We start from the raw sequence: 18,799 nt of genomic DNA, 5'->3' as shown, positions 1-18,799 counted from the left end.
AGAGATCACACACCATGTGGATTAAAACCAGGTGTTTTTATTGTGCTGTTCAGGAGGTCAGATAGTCCCTTCTGGGCTAAAAAACTATGAATCCATGAAAAAAAAAAATCAATGAAGGGAAACAAATTCTTTTGTCATCTTAAATCTTCAGAATTAAGCATAAACTAAATCTTTTCAAAATGCATCTTACTAAACTGTTGCTAGTACCATACCATTATGACTATGACCTAGGGTTGCCAATTTTGGTTGGATGTATTCCTGGAGGTTTCATCACATGACAATCTTTAATTCCTGGAGACTCCAGGACAGTCCTGGGGGGTTGGCAACCCTACTATGACCACTAAAACTGCAACCTGTTGCCAAGCAAACAGATCATATTAGTTCTTTTTAGGCCTGTCGATTAATCGCAGTTAACTCATGCAATTAACTCAAAAAAATTAATTGTAATTAAATAATTGCGAATAAAAAAATTAATTGTGATTAATCGCAGTTTTAATTGCACTGTTAAACAATAGAATACCAATTAAAATTTATTAAATATCTTTGGATGTTTTTCTACATTTTCAAATATATTGATTTCAATTAGAGAATACAAAGTGTACAGTGCTCGCTTTATATTATTTTTTATTACAAATATTTGCACTGTAAAAAAGATAAACAAAAGAAACAGTATTTTCAATTCACCTCATACAAGTATCATAGTGCAATCTCTTTATCGTGAAAGTGCAAATTACAAATGTAGATTTTTTTTGGTTACATAACTGCACTCAAAAACAAAACATTTAAAACTTTAGAGCCTACAAGTCCACTCAGTCCTACTTGTTCAGCCAATCACTAAAACAAACAAGTCTGGTTACAGTTATGGGAGATAATGTTGCCCGTTTCTTCTTTACAATGTCACCATAAAGTTAGAACAGGTGTTCGCATAGGACTTTTGTAGCCGGCATTGCAAGGTATCTACATGACAGATATGCTAAACGTTCATATGTCCCTTCATGCTTCGGCCACCATTCCAGAGGACATGCTTCCATTCTGATGATGCTCGTTAAAAAAATAATGTGTTATTTAAATTTATGACTGACCTCCTTGGGGAAGAATTGTATGTTTCCGGCTCTGTTTTACCCGCATTCTGCCATACATTTCATGTTATAGTAATCTCGGATGACTCAACTCAGCACATGTTGTTCGTTTTAAGAACACTTTCACTGCAGATTTGACAAAATGCAAAGAAGGTACCAATGTGAGATTTCTAGAGATAGCTACAGCACTTGACCCAAGGTTTAAGAATCTGAAGTGCCATCCAAAATCTGAGAGGGACGAGGTGTGGAGCATGCTTTCAGAAGTCTTAAAAGAGCAACACTCTCATGCGGAAACTACAGAACCCAAACCACCAAAAAAGAAAATCAACCTTCTGCTGGGGGCATCTGACTCAAGATGATGAAAGTGAACATTTTGGAAGATTTCACCTCCATGGATCTCTTTGCTGCAAATTCCACAGCTCACCACAGAAGGAGGAAATATAGTGTGCCAGACATCTGAACAAGACAATGCAACAGAGATCTACTTGGCCACAAACTTGCATATGTGAGGAGAATTGTACCATGTTTGCTGCTGCTCATCGCTTTCAGCTATAGCTGTGTGGCCTGCTAGCTATGCATGTGGCCCAGATATGTGCAGGCTAGAGAGAAGATCCATTTACCCCAACTCTCTTATAGTTCCTATAGGCAAAACTTTTGTACTTTGGCTTTGCTTGAAGGCTCAGAATTAGGCCCATAAGATTCTGTAAACCCTTTGTGTGGGGAAAAAAAAAGGGGGGGGGAGGGAGTCCTCGTATAGTCCTCTTGATAGGAAAGTTTCCACTGAATGCAAAGGAGATTTTGCCTGCATATGGGCTGCAGGATCAGGTCTAAATTCCAATACCCTATTATCGAGAAGCACCATACTATACAAGTGATCTCATTGATCCCAGTGCTGCTTCTTGTAGAGTAAGGGCAGCAGAACTGGCCCTAAATTTGGGGGCTAAAACTAGTTGAGGGTGTTGCTTTAATTACCACTGACAGCACAAAAGAAACACAGTTGCAGCAAGACCTTTAGTAAAGATTTTTCTGCAGTAAAAAAGTACAGTGAAACCCCGCTATACCGCGATGTTTGGGGTCCAAAAAATTACATCGCGCTAAATGTGGGGTTGCGGTATAGGAGGGTTTCAAGCACGTCAGTGGTCCCCAAGGCAGTGCATTGATGTGCGCCGCCTAGTGCCCAGCAGGGGAGAGAAGCTGCGGCCCCGCGCCTGCCAGGGACAGTGAGCACCGGTGCCGGCAGCCCTGTTGTTCTCTGTCCCGGGCAGGCGCGGGGCCACGGCTTCTCTCCGGCTTCAAGAGGAGAATTATAATTCTCTCAGCTAAAAAAATATCCTGACAATGGGCGCGATTAGAGTACGGATATCTTTCAAAGGGATGTGGCGGATGCCCCACTGTTTGGGTCATTTAAAACTAGACTATGCAGCTGAAAATACAATGGACACAACGATCTAATACTGCAGGTTTTCCCATTTCTAGTTTTGTGATTCTAAAACAAGCTCCCTCAAACTGACCTCCCAGCTGCAAACACATGTCCTCTTCTGCCCAGCGACACATGTCCCCAAACAGTCCTCTTTTCGAACACGCAGTTCCCCCTTTATCTCCTGAATGACAAGAGTTCCTAGTTTAACTCCCTTCTCCAATTGTCAAACCCTTGCATGTCCCCACCACTAATCCACTCCCTCTCTCAAGGCATTTCTACCCTGGGGCACTCAGAAGAGTTAAGGTGAATCAATTAAAGGTGTGAAATAAATGCACAGAAATTAAAATGTATTAAACCCTGTGACCCTAAAAGCATCCCTATGCCAGAAAGCAAGGGACTCCCTGGTATCTAACATGAGTTTCAGCTGGCCTGATCAGCTCAATATATCCACACTCACTATTGTTGTAATCTGTAGCTAAATGGCATCATGTAATAGGTCACTGGAAAACAAATAACTCACTGATCAGTAATATTCTTGTGTGATGTATGTATGGTGTTGTGGGGTAGGTACACCCTGCCACCAGGTGTTGGATCACATGTGGTCCAAAAGAAGGGAAAAGGCTGTACCGCAACCAGTTAGCTCTTATATTAATGACCTTTAGTATGGCCGTGGTAGTTTGGCCTAGTGGCTGGTGTCAATAAGACGGCCCTTCCGCTCAGCACAGCGTGGCCCAATGGCCAGTAAGTACACAGCCCTTCCACTTGGAGCAATATGGCCCAAGGGTCAGAGTCAGTCACCGGCCCTTCTACATGGGGCTGTGTGGGCCATGGGCCAGAGTCAGTAAACGGCCCTTCTACCCAGGGCAGTGTGGCCCAATGGCCAGAGTCAGCATAGTAGCCCACCTCTGTGGGATTGCATGGGATTCCATTGGGAGAGTGGGGCACCACTCAGGGGGACTCACGCCCTCCCTGCTCCTCTGAATCCCAGCCCAGGGCCGTATTGGTGGTGGGGGTGCTCACCACGAGTCAGCAGGGATCCTCCCAAAACACACTGATTGGTTCCCCGGTTTACTGACCATCAAAAAGTTTAAGTCCCCTGGGCTGCTTCTGACCCTTTCCCCTTGTGAAAGATCCCTGGTTCCTCTGAGTCTCTGGGGCCCTCAAATGGTCCGGCTCCTGCCAGTGCAGCCCCTTCTCGGGGCTCATTGGGCAGCCTGGAGTCTGTCTGGCACTCTGCGAGCTGTGGTCCCGCAGTCGGGGCCTGTAGCAACTCCCTGGAGAGAGCTCACAGCCTGCATCCTTCCCCTCCAGCAGCCTGCCCAGACTGAGCTGGGCTGCTACCTTTTATATGCTGCCCCCAGGCTGAGAATGCCCAGCAGGGGCGGAGGGGTGGGGCTTCCTCAGCCTGCAAAGCAGAGTTAACCCTCTTGGGGCTGGGTGCAGAGTAGGTACGTCCTGTCAAATATGGTCAACCCACAAAGGATCATGCAGATATGATGAAATTATAGTTAAAATGTGTTTAAACCAGGCATGCTGGGAGAATTGATGAACAAGGGTTCTCCAGACAAAGGAAAGAGGCCAACATCTCAAACCAGGTGTGGCTATATTCAATGGACTATTCATTTGTATCGGAAGTTACAGGAAGAGATCATTTGCATCGTAAAAATCACCAGCCTGGGAGAAGACAGCATGGAATCTACACCATACAGAATGATGTCAATACCCACAAGGAAAAAGGAACTTTATCTGGGATGCATTTCAGAAGAATACATTTCAAAGGTTTACTGCACTATAAAGAGAAGGGGATCAAGCTCCTAAGTTATCCTTCGCCTGAGGAGACAAGGATAGTCAGAGTCTTGGTCTCTGTGGGGATCCTGGCTAAGAGCTAGACAGCCATTGCTGGAAAAGAAAGATTGGTGAGGAACCTACCTGGAACAAAGACTGTAGCTTGTTAAGTCTTAGCCATTATAAAGCATATTTTACTTTTGTTTATTTGGAATCCTTTATCTCTATCTACCTATCTTTATCCTTTACACTTGAACTCACATAAAATCTCTCTCTTTGGTTAAATAAACTTGTTTTACTTCTTATCTAAACCAACCCAGTGCTTTGATTGAACTGATTAACTCCAGAAACGGCTGTTTCTGTCTCTTTAAAGGAGAGCAAACATACTAGCTTTTGTGAATGTATGGTGATAGGGGCTGTGCATTGCAGAGAGACATCTCTGAGGAACTCGTGGGCTGGAGTTCACTGATCGTTACCTGCTAGGCAAGGTTTGGGCTGGGAGAGCGCGGAGGAGTTTGCTGGCAAGGCAGACAAGCTGGTGTGTCAGGAAGTTTTCACACATCTTAGCAGCAGCAAAGCTCCCACTGAGGCAGAGAGAGGTAACACAGTGTCTCACAGCTCTGAGTATCTGCAACAGTTTGTCACAAACCGCCTTCTGGATGCTCGCTCTCATTTAGGAGTAAAGCAGCATTTATTAGCTGTAACTTCATTCTAAATTACAGTGAACTAAGGCCACTTTACTCCTGACTGAAAGCATCCAGATGGGTATTTAACATGCTTGAATTTGACAGTGGCCAAAGCAGCCAATGTGATCCTGGGATGCATAAATAGGGGAATCTTGAGTAGTAGCAGAGAGGTTATTTTACCTCTCTATTTGGCACTGGTGTGACCACTGCTGGAATACTGCGTCCAGTTCTGGTGTCCCGAATTCAAGCAGCATGTTGATAACTTGGAGAGAGTTCAGATACAAGCCATGAGAATGATTAAAAGATTAGAAAACTTGCCTTACAGTGATAGACTCAAAGAGATCAAGCTATTCAGCTTAACAAAGAGGTTAAGGGACAACCTGATTACAGTCTATAAGTATCTACATGGGGAACAAATATTTACTAATGGTCTCTTCAGTCTAACAGAGAAAGGTATAACATGATTCAATGGCTGGAAGCTGAAGCTAGACAAAGTCAAACAGGAAATAAGGCATACATTTTTAATGGTGAGAGTAATTAACCAATGGAACAATTTACCAAAGGTTGTGGTGGAATCTCCATCACTGACAATTTGTAAATCAAGATTATGTGCTCTAGGAATTATTTTGGGGAAGTTCTATGCCCGTGTTATACAGGCAATCAGACTAACTGGTCACAGTGGTCCCTTCTGGCCTTGGAATCTATGCATTTATGTGCATTGATTTCAAACGTTATTTGATTTGATTTGCCTCTCCTGAGTGCCCGCATCTAGACAAGCCCTCAGACATCTGCTGCACTGTGTGTTAGCCTAACCCCCCTTTCTTCCAGCAAATTTCTTTTGCACGTCCTGTGACAAAGCACCTCCCATTCCTGGATGCCACCCAGGATAACTCCTTCGCTGCCATCCCCCTCCCTGGTCCTTCAATAACAATATCAGACTGCTGTCCTACTTTTCCCTTTTAAAAGTCTGATCATCTATTACTGCAGTATCTCTTACAAAGACAACTGGCAGGAGGTAACAAGTTTATCAGCAGCAGTGCAATAAATCCATTCTTCAGTCCTACCAAATGTGACTGTACAACCTCTGGAAGTCAGAACAGTTGCTTGTGCAGACTTTCGCCATTCACTGGCAGTCTTTGCACTTTTATTATTCAGAATGTGCTCATGTAGTATATCAATGAAGGACTGAAGCATATTTTCACTAAGGCTCATTTAATCTTTTCCAAGTTACTCAGTCAAAATCCCGCTGCTAGGAAAGCCTGGCACACAATGTACAGGAAACCAAAGTAATCACAGTTTCAGAGACAGCTTCAAAATACGAGACACAGTGTACCAGGCATCTAATGAGATTGCAGTGGCCTGAACTGTGCTCTCTTCTTCTGCATACCTACTTCCTCTACAAAATCAGATTCCCTTTTGAAATGAGTTTGCTATCTATCCCAGGTGTATTGTATTAGACTGTCTTCTCTGTAGTCTACCACATGTTTTAGGTAATGACAAAAGGCAGCAGAGTTGGAGACATAAGGCCTTCAATTCACATGCATAATTTCCATAGACATTATCTTTGAGAGGTATCTGCCAAACTGGTACAGAATTCCAGATAAATACGAACGTGGGCCTTTGGTACATTTTCTTGTATAAAATCTTTGTTTAGAAATTTATCAAAAATCTTATAAAATGCAGTCAAATGCACCAATTTCAAAATGATACAGGGGATCACTCCTCAGTTCCCCACCTCTATTTTGTTTAAATAACTTAAACAAAATTATCCCTTCATGTCCAGGTCTAATTGCTGACCCGTATGTGACTGTAATTTACACATCCTAAATGTACTATCCTACCACATGAGAGATGGACCAAAACAGAACCCTGATGCTGATCCCCGTTGAATGTCAGGTATGCTGGGGTTGTGCTTGAATGCCCAGATGTGAAACTGCAATACTATTTTTGGTCTTACACCAGTACAACAGATATCTGGTAGGGCCCCATTCTCCTAATCATGGTCAGTTATGGCCCAGGTCACAGCTGCAAAGGTGGGAGATTGCCCACACACAAAGGGCAGGATGAGAGGGGCTTAGACTTGCCCCTGCCCCAGATCCTGGCAGGGGAAAATGTGAGACTGAGAGGTCCCTAGGGTTACCATATTTTGTGCCTCCAAATGGAGGACACTCCCCGGGGCCCCGGCCCCGCCCCCAGCCCCGCCCACGCCCCAACTCCGCCCCCTCCCAAAGTCTCCGCCCCCTCCCCTGCTTCCCGCGAACATTTAATTCGCGGGAAGCCTGAAGCAGGTAAGGAGGGGTGTGGGGGGGGAGGAGGCGCGGCCCAGGCTGGCCCCCGGCGGCTCCAGCCTGGGTCGGCTCGGGCCCTGGGGTGCCGGCCCCGGCCGACCACCCCCGGCCGTATTGGCGAACCGGGAAGTGGGCGGGCTCAGCTCCCAGCCCCCCGACCCCGGCTCCCAGCCCCGCGGGCCCGGCTCCCCGACCCCGGCCCGGCTCCCCGGCCCGGCTCCCAGCCCCGCGGGCCCGGCCCGGCTCGGCTCCCGGCTCCCCGACCTCGGCTCCCCGACCCCAGCCTGGCTCCCCGACCCCGGCCCCGCGGGCCCGGCCCGGCTCCCCGACCCCGGACCGGCACCGCGCCCCCGGCTCCCGGTCCGGACCCCGGCCCCGCGCCCAGCCCGGCCCGGCACTGCGACCCTGGCCCGGCCTGGCACCATGCCCCCGGCCCCGCGACCCCGGCCCCAGACAAAGAGGCCCCGGCCGAGCCTCCCGATTTTCCCGGACATGCCTGGCTTTTGGGGATTTCCCCCCGGACGGGGATTTGAGCCCCCAAAAGCCGGACATGTCCGGGAAAATCCGGACGTATGGTAACCCTAGAGGTCCCCCTCCCCTAATACCCTTCACTTCCCCATGCCAATCACACCCCTATGTCCCCCCTCCCAGTTTCCCACCCTTCTCCCCCCCTCCCCCTCTGCCTAATCCCCACCCTTCTCCCCTCCCCGAGGTCCACTACCCCTCTCCCCATCACCCACCCCATTTATCCCTCTAATCCCCCCTCCCTTCAACACAGCCTCAAATGATTCTCCACCATTCCCCCACTCCTCTTCCCCAATCCCCCTGCCCCGCACTCTGACAGCCCCCAAATCCCCAGCACTGCTCCCACACACACCCACGTTCCCCCTCACTGCTCTGACCGCCCATAATCGCTCGCTATGCAGAAAAAAGTAATAAGAATCTAAAAATTTTACAAACACCTCATGTTAGGGGGCTGCGTCTCAGGAGTCCCTTGACCTTAAGCACACGCAGTTCCATGTTCAGGAAACATGACAATAACATCCTGTTGTTCATCTCCCCTCTGGTTAATCAATCAATCAGTGCTGGCACTTTGCTCTAATCATCCCCCAGGTGGAAAAGCAGAAACATGCCCAACAATCATTCTCACATACAAGGTGGATAAAAAGCAGTGATTTTTAAAAATAAAATTAAAAAAAAATGGATTTATTTAAATCAGATTTTTTTGATAAAATGCTTTTTGACGAAAAAAACTATCTAAAGATAGTATTAATTAAGATACATTAGAGCTCAAAGATATCTCATCCTGGAATAGGGATTATAAATTCTAATTCTATAGTATGAGACAATATATTCATGTAATGTTTAAGAAAAGTTTTGTGAATGAGTTCCAATAGTTCATGGATTAGGGATCCAATATTATAGTGTTCCAGGGGCTACTGTATAGATTCTTTAGGTTAATCTTTCTATCTACCCAATGGGACTCAGTGCTCAGTCTAGAAGATACCACCAGAGATGCTTAGTTTTGCAGTTCTCAAACTGTGGATTTGTGTTAACAGCAAAAATGTTTTAAAATAAATAAATAATATCTAGAGGTGAGAAATAACAGACCTCAACCCTATTGTCCCTCTGCAAATTTGTGTACACAGAGTCAATCCCTTACCTCTCTCTAAAAGTGCAAAGTTTCAAAAAGTTCAATGAATAGAAGATTGTTGGGGGCAGAGAAATGTTCCTTCTAAGGAGGAAGCTGCCTTGAAGATGATGAAAGGAACATGTCTGAACATGCAGGATCTTCAGGTTGGTAAACTTTTTTATTTCATACTTCTTAAGGACTTCCTGTCTTCTTTCTGGACTATTCTTGAATTCTCATGTTTGAGCAAAAAATATAGTTGTTACTCGATGGTACTATCATTTTAGATGTAGTTGTGATAAAAAATAAATAGCTGAAATAGGCAGATCTTCCTTTACAATTTCACCTTTAAAGTAGTACTGAGTGTCAGTGAATGAAATGAGTAATACTAAATGAGAAGTATGGTAATAATAATTAAATAACTGCATTGACTTATTTTGTTTAGGAGAATCCATCCTCAACATACAGGATTCTGAAGACTATCCACCTTCAAGATCACCATCATTTTCTATAGTTTCAGAGTTATCTGCCAATGATAGTGTTTCAGTCACATCATGTATGTCACATAGCCACAGTATATCACCTGTAGCAAAAAGAAAAAAAAAAACTCCATCGTCCAGAAACAACCATAGATAAGTTTGTGATGAGAACCAGCAGATTACAAAAAGAGGTGATTGATGAAAAAATTGCCCGGTTTGTTTATGCAACAAACTCTCCTTTCCGTATGATTGAGAACCCACGCTTCATTAACATGGTTCAGTCATTAAGACCAGGATACTGTCCACCCAATAGAGCAGATGTCGCAGGCAAATTGCTGGATAAAGAGTATGAAAGAGAAATTAAGCAGTGTGCAAAAGGTCTAGAGGGTGAAATTGTTAACCTGAGTCTTGATGGGTGGATCAGTGTCCACAATGATCCTGTTATATGTGCTTGTGTGACAAAAGAAGAAGGGAATGACTTCCTTACAGAAACAATTGATACATCAGGAAATGCACACACAGTAGTAGCAGTAAAAGCTATAACAAACTGTGAAAAAAAATTCAAATGTTTAGTACGTAGCTTGGTCACAGACAATGCTGCAAATGTATCCAAGATGAGAAGAAATTATTTAGAAGAGAATGAAGAGAGTCCCAAACTAACAACATACGGTTGTAGTGCTCATTTGATGTACCTCCTAGCCGAAGACTTCAGTGTTCCCGAAATAAAGACTAATGTTGTTGAAATTGCAAAATACTTCCGTAACAACCACTTTGCAGCAGCTGCTCTGAAAAAAGTGGGAGGAACCAAGCTAACTCTCCCACAAAACATGCGATGGAACTCAGTAGTGGACTGTTTTGAGCACTATATCAAGAACTGGCCTAATCTGATGACAGTTTGTGAACAAAATCATGAAAAAATAGATGGCACTGTCACAGCCAAAGTTCTCTACATTGGACTTAGGAGAAATGTTGAACACATGCTGAATACCCTGAAGCCTATTTCTGTAGCCTTGAACAAAATTCAGGGAAATAGCTGTTTTATTGCTGACACTGTTGAAATTTGGAAGAAACTGAGTGAGATCTTAAAAAGAGAAATAGGCAATGACAAAGTTAAATTAAACCATTAAAAAATGAATAGGACAAGCACTATCTCCAGCTCATTTTCTTGCAAATATTCTCAATCCTCGGTACCAGAGTCAAACCTTAACTGCTGAAGACGAGGAATTGGCTATGACATGGACATCCAGCAATCATCCCTCCATAATGCCAACTATAATAAACTTCAGAGCTAAGGGTGAACCATTCAAGAAGTATATGTTTGCTGATGATGTTTTAAAGAAAGTCACACCAGTGTACTGATGGAAATCACTTAAGCACTTGGATTCAGAGACTGTTGAAGTCATAATCTTACGTTTAATAGAAGTAGCTTCTTCTGCCGGTGCAGAAAGAATATTTTCTTCCTTTGGACTAATTCATTGCAAATTGAGAAATCATTTGGGACCTGAAAAAGCAGGAAAGCTTGTTTTTCTTTTCCAGATTATGAACAAACAGGAAAATGAAGGTGAAGACGATTGAGTTAGCTGCAGAAGCCAATATTTTAAGTTTCTCATGTTGACCTGGCTGACATAAATAAAATTTAAAACAAATATTAAATTGACTAACTATTTTAGTTAAAAACAATTTTAACAAAAACAAACCTGATTTCAAAAAACTTGAATGTTTAACTAAATTCAAAAATTCATATGCTTGTTTTGTTAAAATATTACATGTTTGCTTTTGAAGAAGACAATCCGGAATACATAACATTGTTGTTTTAGTTAAATAAAATAATTTAAATGTCTGTCTGGTGATGTTCTCCTCTAATACAGCATGACAAGAAAATCCTCCAAATATTAATGATTAACCTGTTGAATTGGAGATATTTATGAATTCATTGGGAGGTAAACTATCTGCTTCAATTACCTTTGGTAAATGAAATAACCAAACAATTATTCATTTTCTGATATAGCTGTAAAACTAATCTGAAAAGTTTTCAAAATAAATCACTTTAGAAATGTACAGTGTGTACCTTCTAAACATGAAACCTACATCTATCTCTGAGTTGTGAAAAATATGTATTAAGGTTATAATAACCAACAAGAATGCACTTTTATGTAGAAATCCATGATTAAATCGAGTCTTCCTGACTAGTGATTTAAATCAGTTTGATTAAATCAAATCCACCCTGCTCACATATCTGCGCAGAGCTTTATTACCTTTCAGAAAACAGTTCGGGCCCCTAATAAATTAGCTGTACAAATTAAGAGGGCACATTTCCCAAAAGTAAAAAAAAAAATACATATCTACGTCCTTGCTAGAGGATAGTACCAACAGACCTGGAGCTCACACACAGATTTCTGTCAAGGGTAGGGTTCAAATTTACAATACATGGAGGTAGCTCAGGTTCCATGACCACACCCTGTCCCCTCGAGCTATCCAGTTACTAGGTATGTCTCAAGTGCGATGGAAGGTGTGATAGTAGCAGGAGTAGGCATACCTGCAATAGCTTTAATCTATCTAGCACAGCTATCGTGAGAGATCCAGGGCAGGTTAGCAACACGAGTACATAATCAGGGGCTAATACAGCCCACATTGAAGCCGGGGCCACTGCGAATTCCCTGCTATTTTTAGCTGTGCTAACTAGATTAAAGCTAGCAAGGGTATGTCTACCTGAACTGCAATTACACCTTTGACTGCAGTGTATCCTTATTGCTACAATGGGCTGTTTGCAAACCCTCTTATCTAGTCTTGTTACACATGCGCATTTCAGTCTCTTTGGAGAGCTATACTCTTTCTTTAATAATTTTTTCAATATTACTTTCTCAATGGGCCAGTGGATACCCTGCACTAGCTGAGATACATGTTGAGCGTCTGAAGTCTATTGGGGAAGAATTTGAGCCATACTACGTGGCCCAGGTCTACACAAAAAAACAACAGTATAAAAAATTGCTGTGTCTCAGGAACCTATTTTTCAAATGACCCCAAATTTGGACCACTAATGCTACCTACTACTCTTGTGAGGCACATATGTTCAAGACAATCCGAGTAAGCATGTGAATTTAGAAGCACTTAGAAGATTCAACCTTTAAACAGAAAGCACTGCTCGACCTTAAAAATATCAGAGATGATGCTCTGCTATAATAAATCAATAAAAATCATTCTCAGGAGCTTTTATCTCACTAGGGCAGAAATCTCATGAGAACAGCCAACCTCAGGAGGATGCAAAATATATGTTTGCATTTGCAATAATAAAAAACAAAGGTAACAAATGGTGACACATAGTCATTATTCATCTTGCACTTGTGCCATTGGCACAAAAACAAAGGTGGCTTATGTATTTATTATTTTTACAAATACCTGGAATTAGAAATTACTTCTCTTTTCACATTTAATTGTAAATACTTTGGTTCAAATTCTCACCCTTATGTCTCTGCAACTTTTCAGACTCTTTTAGGGCAGAATTTTGGCCATTATTCTTGCCATATTTGTATTTACTTATTTTAAAGCTATGATACAAGAAACCTGAAACATAGCACAGGCACGAGGCCAGATCCTGCAGTCATTTGTTGCAACCATTTACTTGAATGCAGAAGCTGGCACACAATATACTAAAAGTACACATTTCGCTAAACAATTCAGAATACTACAAGTATATATATATACACACACACACACACACATATATATATAAACACACACACACATATATGCATTACACACACACACACACAGAGATATTTTGTTCGTATAAAATTATGCACAACACCTATGTGAATCTCATTATTGTTACCCTCATCTTCCCTATTGCTTGTCATTCTCACTTGTTACATCTTGCAGGAAGTTAAACTGTTAAGGGTTTAGGTAGGGAACTTGTCTACTTGTGTGTTTGTACAGAATCTAGCATTATGGGTCCCTGATCCTGATGTGGGGGTTTGAGTGCTACTGATGTTTTTGGTCTTTTGGCCCTGAGATGAAAGCCTTGTCTGTATCTCCTGGACCATGAAGTACAAACATTATTTTCTAAATAACAAAACACCACCGTCACCATGCAGAATCTTTAATGGAATCTGAAGTATGTGCAACAGGTTAAAGCACAAAAAAGTTTGTTAGTACCAGGCAGAGTGCTTAGAATTGATCAGCAGGTCAGGTTAACCTGCCTCTGTCATTTTCAAAGTTCTGCTCTAGTGACCAAAGTCACAGTTAAGATAACTTTTGTGAAAAAAAATATACAGCAGACAGGGCAAAATCACAGATAAAAGGTAAAAACTGTATTGAAGGTAAACATTAAATTAATCAATCTGCATTTTATCTTGTACCCCATATAATGATATCTAGATAAATGGAAGGCAAGAGACTAGAAATAAAATTTAAATTAAACTGAGGGGGTTCTAATGATATTGTAAACATTAAAAATTGACCATTTATGGTATCATAAAAAATGTGGTAATCTCTCACTGCCTGTCCTTTTTCAAAAATACATCTATAAACTATGGAGAAGTTCAATCTTTATATGCTTATAAAATATTTTATTATAGAAAAATTAATCAAGCATTTGTTAAAGAAGGGACACACCTAACGTTTAGTTACCACACTAAATGTTTTCAGAAACATTATTAGAGTCAGTTTAGGCACAGCATCATTGGTAGAAACTCTGTCACTCTCTATATGGGTTGAAAAATGAGTACAAATGATCCCTCTGTTATTACTTTAAAAACCCCAATATTTTATTCGTCAGTCATTAAGAAAGTATACAATGCTATTATGCTGTCTGAGCAAGTAATGGGAACAGGGAACCATAAGAATACTACAAGATTTTTGGAACAGTTCTTTCATTAGGTAACACTGGGTAGGAGTCTGAAAACTATCTAATGCCAGATCCTCAAAGGTCTTTTAGATGCCTGTCATTGAAATGTATGGGAGTTAGGTGCCTAAACAGATTTGAAGAGCTGAGCCTAAGTGACTTAGGAGCATAAGTACCCATGAAAGTCAACAGGACTTGTGCTCCCAAGTCACATAGGCTCTTCTGAAGATCCCTCCTATTCTGTTTCTCATCCTGACTTTTAGAGAGTTTCACATCTCCATTCATCCCAGCCCCGGAAAGGCTACACAGAAATCTCCTGTTCAGAGCAGCATGCAAGACCTCAGTTGTAGGAAACTGAAGCAGAGAGTGGGATCTTCTCTTATTTCTGTATTATTTAAATCACAATATACCATATTAAGCCTCATTTTTACTTTGGTTTTGTATCCACTCCCAAGGTATATGATCATGGATTTCTGTTTGCCTCCAACAGCCATCCAAATGTGCCTAGGAAGACTCCAGGGCAGTGATTAGAGTGTAGATTTAGTTGGTTTAAACTGAGGTGTCAGTGCTTTCAACCACTCCTTCATTCTAGACTATGCTTTTTCCTTTTGGACTATCTGATCCATTCATTCTCTTCCACAGCACTTGTACAATGCCTTTCATCTAAGGAAAAGAGCAGTCTCCAATGAAAATGCAACACTATTTCATATTCAATCACTAAAATGTGATGAGTTATGTCCTGTTCTCCCACCTCTCCCATCCCCCCACACCACCAACAAGATAATATCCTAGAACCAGTAAAGAGGGGGCTGAGGATGATACAACCATTGCCCCTACCTCTTCCCTGGGATTCTTGCAGGGAAGAACAGCTTTAAATTCCTGCACTACTCCAATAACATCCTGACAGAGGCTACCCAAGATGAATCAGTCATCCCCTTGCCCTTTACCAGGGAAGGCCCATCCACTGTAGGGACTGTGCCAGCCAGCTCTGGGCCCTCTAGCAGAGCAAGAGTTGTGAGTAGCTTGCATTGATGATGAACCTTTTGTCACTGGGGTTTGGACTATGGGTTCTCTTGGCTTCCGCTCTATGAGTAAATCTGGCTCATTGTATATTATTCAGCATGAACTGGATATGTCTCGAGTCCTAGTATTAATATGCAACTCTCACTGATATAACTGTGTACAACTAGTGGCTGGACTCAGCTACTCAGAGTAGGTTAAACAGTCCTCTCTCATATGCAGCGTGAAGAGGATTTCTCCCAGCATTTAGAAAGAACCAGATTTGAAAGAAAATTCACTTTCCATAGCAGAGTTTGCCAAAATAAACATTCAAATCTCACTCTTCACTAAGTGTCTGGAAGAGTCTTGCAAAACATGGTGATAAAGAGCAGTGAAATATAAAAATCTGCTCTACAAAAACTACACACTCCCTCTAACAATTTTTTCCGCTGTAAAACCAGAGTTAACTTCCAATTTCCACAAACTATATCTTATCTATTAGTCATTCTAGCCAGGTATTTGAGTCATTCGAAATAATTTACACTGTCACTGATTTTAGCTTAGCACAAAGTGTAGATCAATTTATTTCTGCTGCTGCCCACATTTGTACTGCCACATGGACTGTGGCATGTCTGAATATTACTGCCTGAACTAGCAGGATAGTTTTTTCTTAATTACAGTAGTATTTTTAGGGCTGTCAAGTGATTAAAAATATTAATCGCGATTAATCGCAATTAATTTTGTGATTAATCGCACTGTTAAACAATAATAGAATACCATTTATTTAAATATTTTTGGATGTTTTCTACATTTTCAAATATATTGATTTCAATTACAACACAACACAAAATGGACAGTGCTCACTTTATATTTATTTTTTATTACAAATATTTGTGCTTAAAAAACAAAAGAAATAGTATTTTTCAATTCACCTCGTACAAGTACAGTAATACAATCTCTTTATCATGAAAGTTAAACTTACAAACGTAGAATTATGTACAAAAAATAACTGCATTAAAAATAAAACAATGTAAAACTTTAGAGTCTAAAAGTCTACTCAGTCCTACTTCTTGTTCTGTCAGTCACTCAGACAAACAAGTTTGTTTGCATTTGCAGGAGATAATGCTGCCCACTTCTTGTTTACAATGTCACCTGAAAGTGAGAACAGGTGTTCACATGGCACTGTTGTAGCCAGAGTCACAAGATATTTACGTGCCAGATGTGTTAAAGATTCATATGTACCTTCATGCTTCAACCACCATTCTAGAGGACATGTGTCCATGCTAATGATGGATTCTGCTCGATAACTATCCAAAGCAATGCAGACCGATGCATGTTTGCTTTCATCATCTGAGTCAGATTCCACCAGCAGAAGGTTGATTTTCTTTTTTGGTGGTTTGGGTTCTGTAGTTTCTGCATCGGAGTGTTGCTCTTTTAAGACTTCTGAAAGCATGCTCCATACCTTGTCCCTCTCAGATTTTGGAAGGCACTTCAGATTCTTAAACCTTGGGTCAAGTGCTGTAGCTCAGGGGTTCTCAACCTTTTTCTTTCTGTGGCCCCCCCAAACATGCTATAGAAACTCCACAGCCCAACTGTTTTTCTGCATATAAAAGGCAAGGCAAGGCATTAGGGGGTAGCAAGCAGGGCAACTGCCTGGGGCCCCATTCCACAGGGGGCATCGTGAAGCTAAGTTGCTCAGGCTTTGGCTTTAGCCCCAGGTAGTGGGGCTTCGGGCCCTGGGCTGCAGTCCTGCACAGTGGGGCTTTGCTTTCTGCCCTGGGCTGCAGTCCTGCACAGTGGGGCTTTGGCTTTCTGTCCTGGGCCCTAGCAAGTCTAACACCAGCCATGCTTCACGGACCCCCTGAAACCTGCTCGCGACCCTCCAGGGGGCTCTGGACCTCTGGTTGAGAACCACTGCTGTAGCTATCTTTAGAAATCTCACATTGTTACCTTCTTTGCATTTTGTCAAATCTGCAGTGAAAATGTTCTTAAAACAAACATGTGCTGGGTCATCAGCCGAGACTGCTATAACATGAAATATTGGAAGAATGGGGGTAAAACAGAGTCGGAGACATACTATTTTCCCCCAAGGAATTCAGTCACAAATTTAATTATCACATTATTTTTTTTAATGAGTGTCATCAGCATGGAAGCATGTCCTCTGGAATGGTGGCCAAAGCATGAAGGGGTCTAGGAATGTTTACCATATCTGGCATGTAAATACCTTGCAATGCTGGCTACAAAAGTGCCATGTGAACGCCTGTTCTCACTTTCAGGTAACATTGTATATAAGAAGCCGGTGGCAGTATCTCCCATAAATGTAAACAAACTTGTTTGTCTTAGCGATTGGCTGAACAAGAGTGGACTTGTAGGCTCTAAAGTTTTACATTGTTTTGTTTTTGAGTGCAGTTACATAACCAAAAAATAAATAACTCTATATTTGTAAATTACACTTTCACGATAAAGAGATTGCACTACAGTACTTGTATGAGATTAATTGAAAAATACTATTTCTTTTGTTTATCATTTTTACAATGCAAATATTTGCAATCAAAATAATATTATAAAGTGAGCACTGTACACTTTGTATTTGGTGATGTAATTGAAATCGATATATTTGAAAATGTAGATATTTAATAAATTTCAATTGGTATTCTATTGTTCAACAGTGCGATTAAAACTCCGATTAATCCCAATTAATTTTTTAAATCACGATTAATTTTTTTGAGATAACTGTGATTAATTTACAGCCCTAGTATTTTTTCTAATAAATTACAGGGTCAATATAAGTATCATGGGGATTTAGGAGCCAGATTTTCAGAAGTGCTCAGCGTCCCACAGCTTCCATTTACCAATGCTATTAGTGGTGTAGTAGTAGTTCCTACAGGCCCAGGATGCGATCAGGGCCTTGTTTACTCTGTATATGTGTAGCATGTGGAAATAACAGTCCCTACCCCAAAGAGCTGACAATCTAAATAGGCCAGATTTGCAACTGTGCTCAGGCCATATGGGAGCTGCCGGATGCTGAGTACTTTGGGGAAATCTGGCCTCTTCATTGTAGATGCTTTGGTAGGAGCTGAACTCTTTTGAAAATCTGGCCCCAATTATGGGTGCTGAGCACTTCGTTCTGTCCCTTGAACTATACTCAACATTGCAAGAAAGCGACTGGCAACAACAAAACAAGGGTTACACCATTTCAAACACTCTCTGTGCCCTAAGCCATACCAAGAGCTCCTTGGACAGGGCACTGGACGGAGACTCGGGAGACCTAGGTTCAATGCCTGGCTCTGCCACTGCTTTGCTGGGTGGGCCTGTGAAAGTCACTTCCTTCTTGGTGCCTCAGTTTCCCCCATCTGTAAAATGGAGGATAAATGATACTGATATCTTTGTAAAAGGTTTTCAGATCTATGGATGCGAAGCACTGTATAAAGGCTAATTATTATTATTGCTGTATACAAAGCTCCATGCAAAGCAACCTCAATTTACTGTGGTTTTGCTTCCCCGTTGCAAATGAGATTTCTCTGTACTTCCGCTGTACATTTCTCCACAGGGGAAGGGAGCAGGCAAGCAGGCTATACTAGGGAGTCTTTGCA

At 41.9% G+C, this 18,799-nt stretch overlaps 1 protein-coding gene across 1 annotated transcript in view; it reads right to left on the bottom strand.

Moving 5' to 3' along the window:
* The window catches only part of SPATS2L (spermatogenesis associated serine rich 2 like), an 82,479-nt gene extending 64,029 nt beyond the window's left edge, over positions 1-18,450 (bottom strand). The window contains exon 1 of the mRNA XM_034785654.1: positions 18,432-18,450. The gene's annotated coding sequence lies outside the window, so the exon portion shown is untranslated. The remainder of the gene's footprint in view (positions 1-18,431) is intronic.
* Positions 18,451-18,799: the final 349 nt, after the last annotated feature.

The sequence above is a fragment of the Trachemys scripta genome, chromosome 11 (genome assembly GCF_013100865.1).
Source record: "Trachemys scripta elegans isolate TJP31775 chromosome 11, CAS_Tse_1.0, whole genome shotgun sequence".
NCBI lineage: Eukaryota > Metazoa > Chordata > Testudines > Emydidae > Trachemys > Trachemys scripta.
This window is presented reverse-complemented; position numbering and strand designations above follow the sequence as displayed.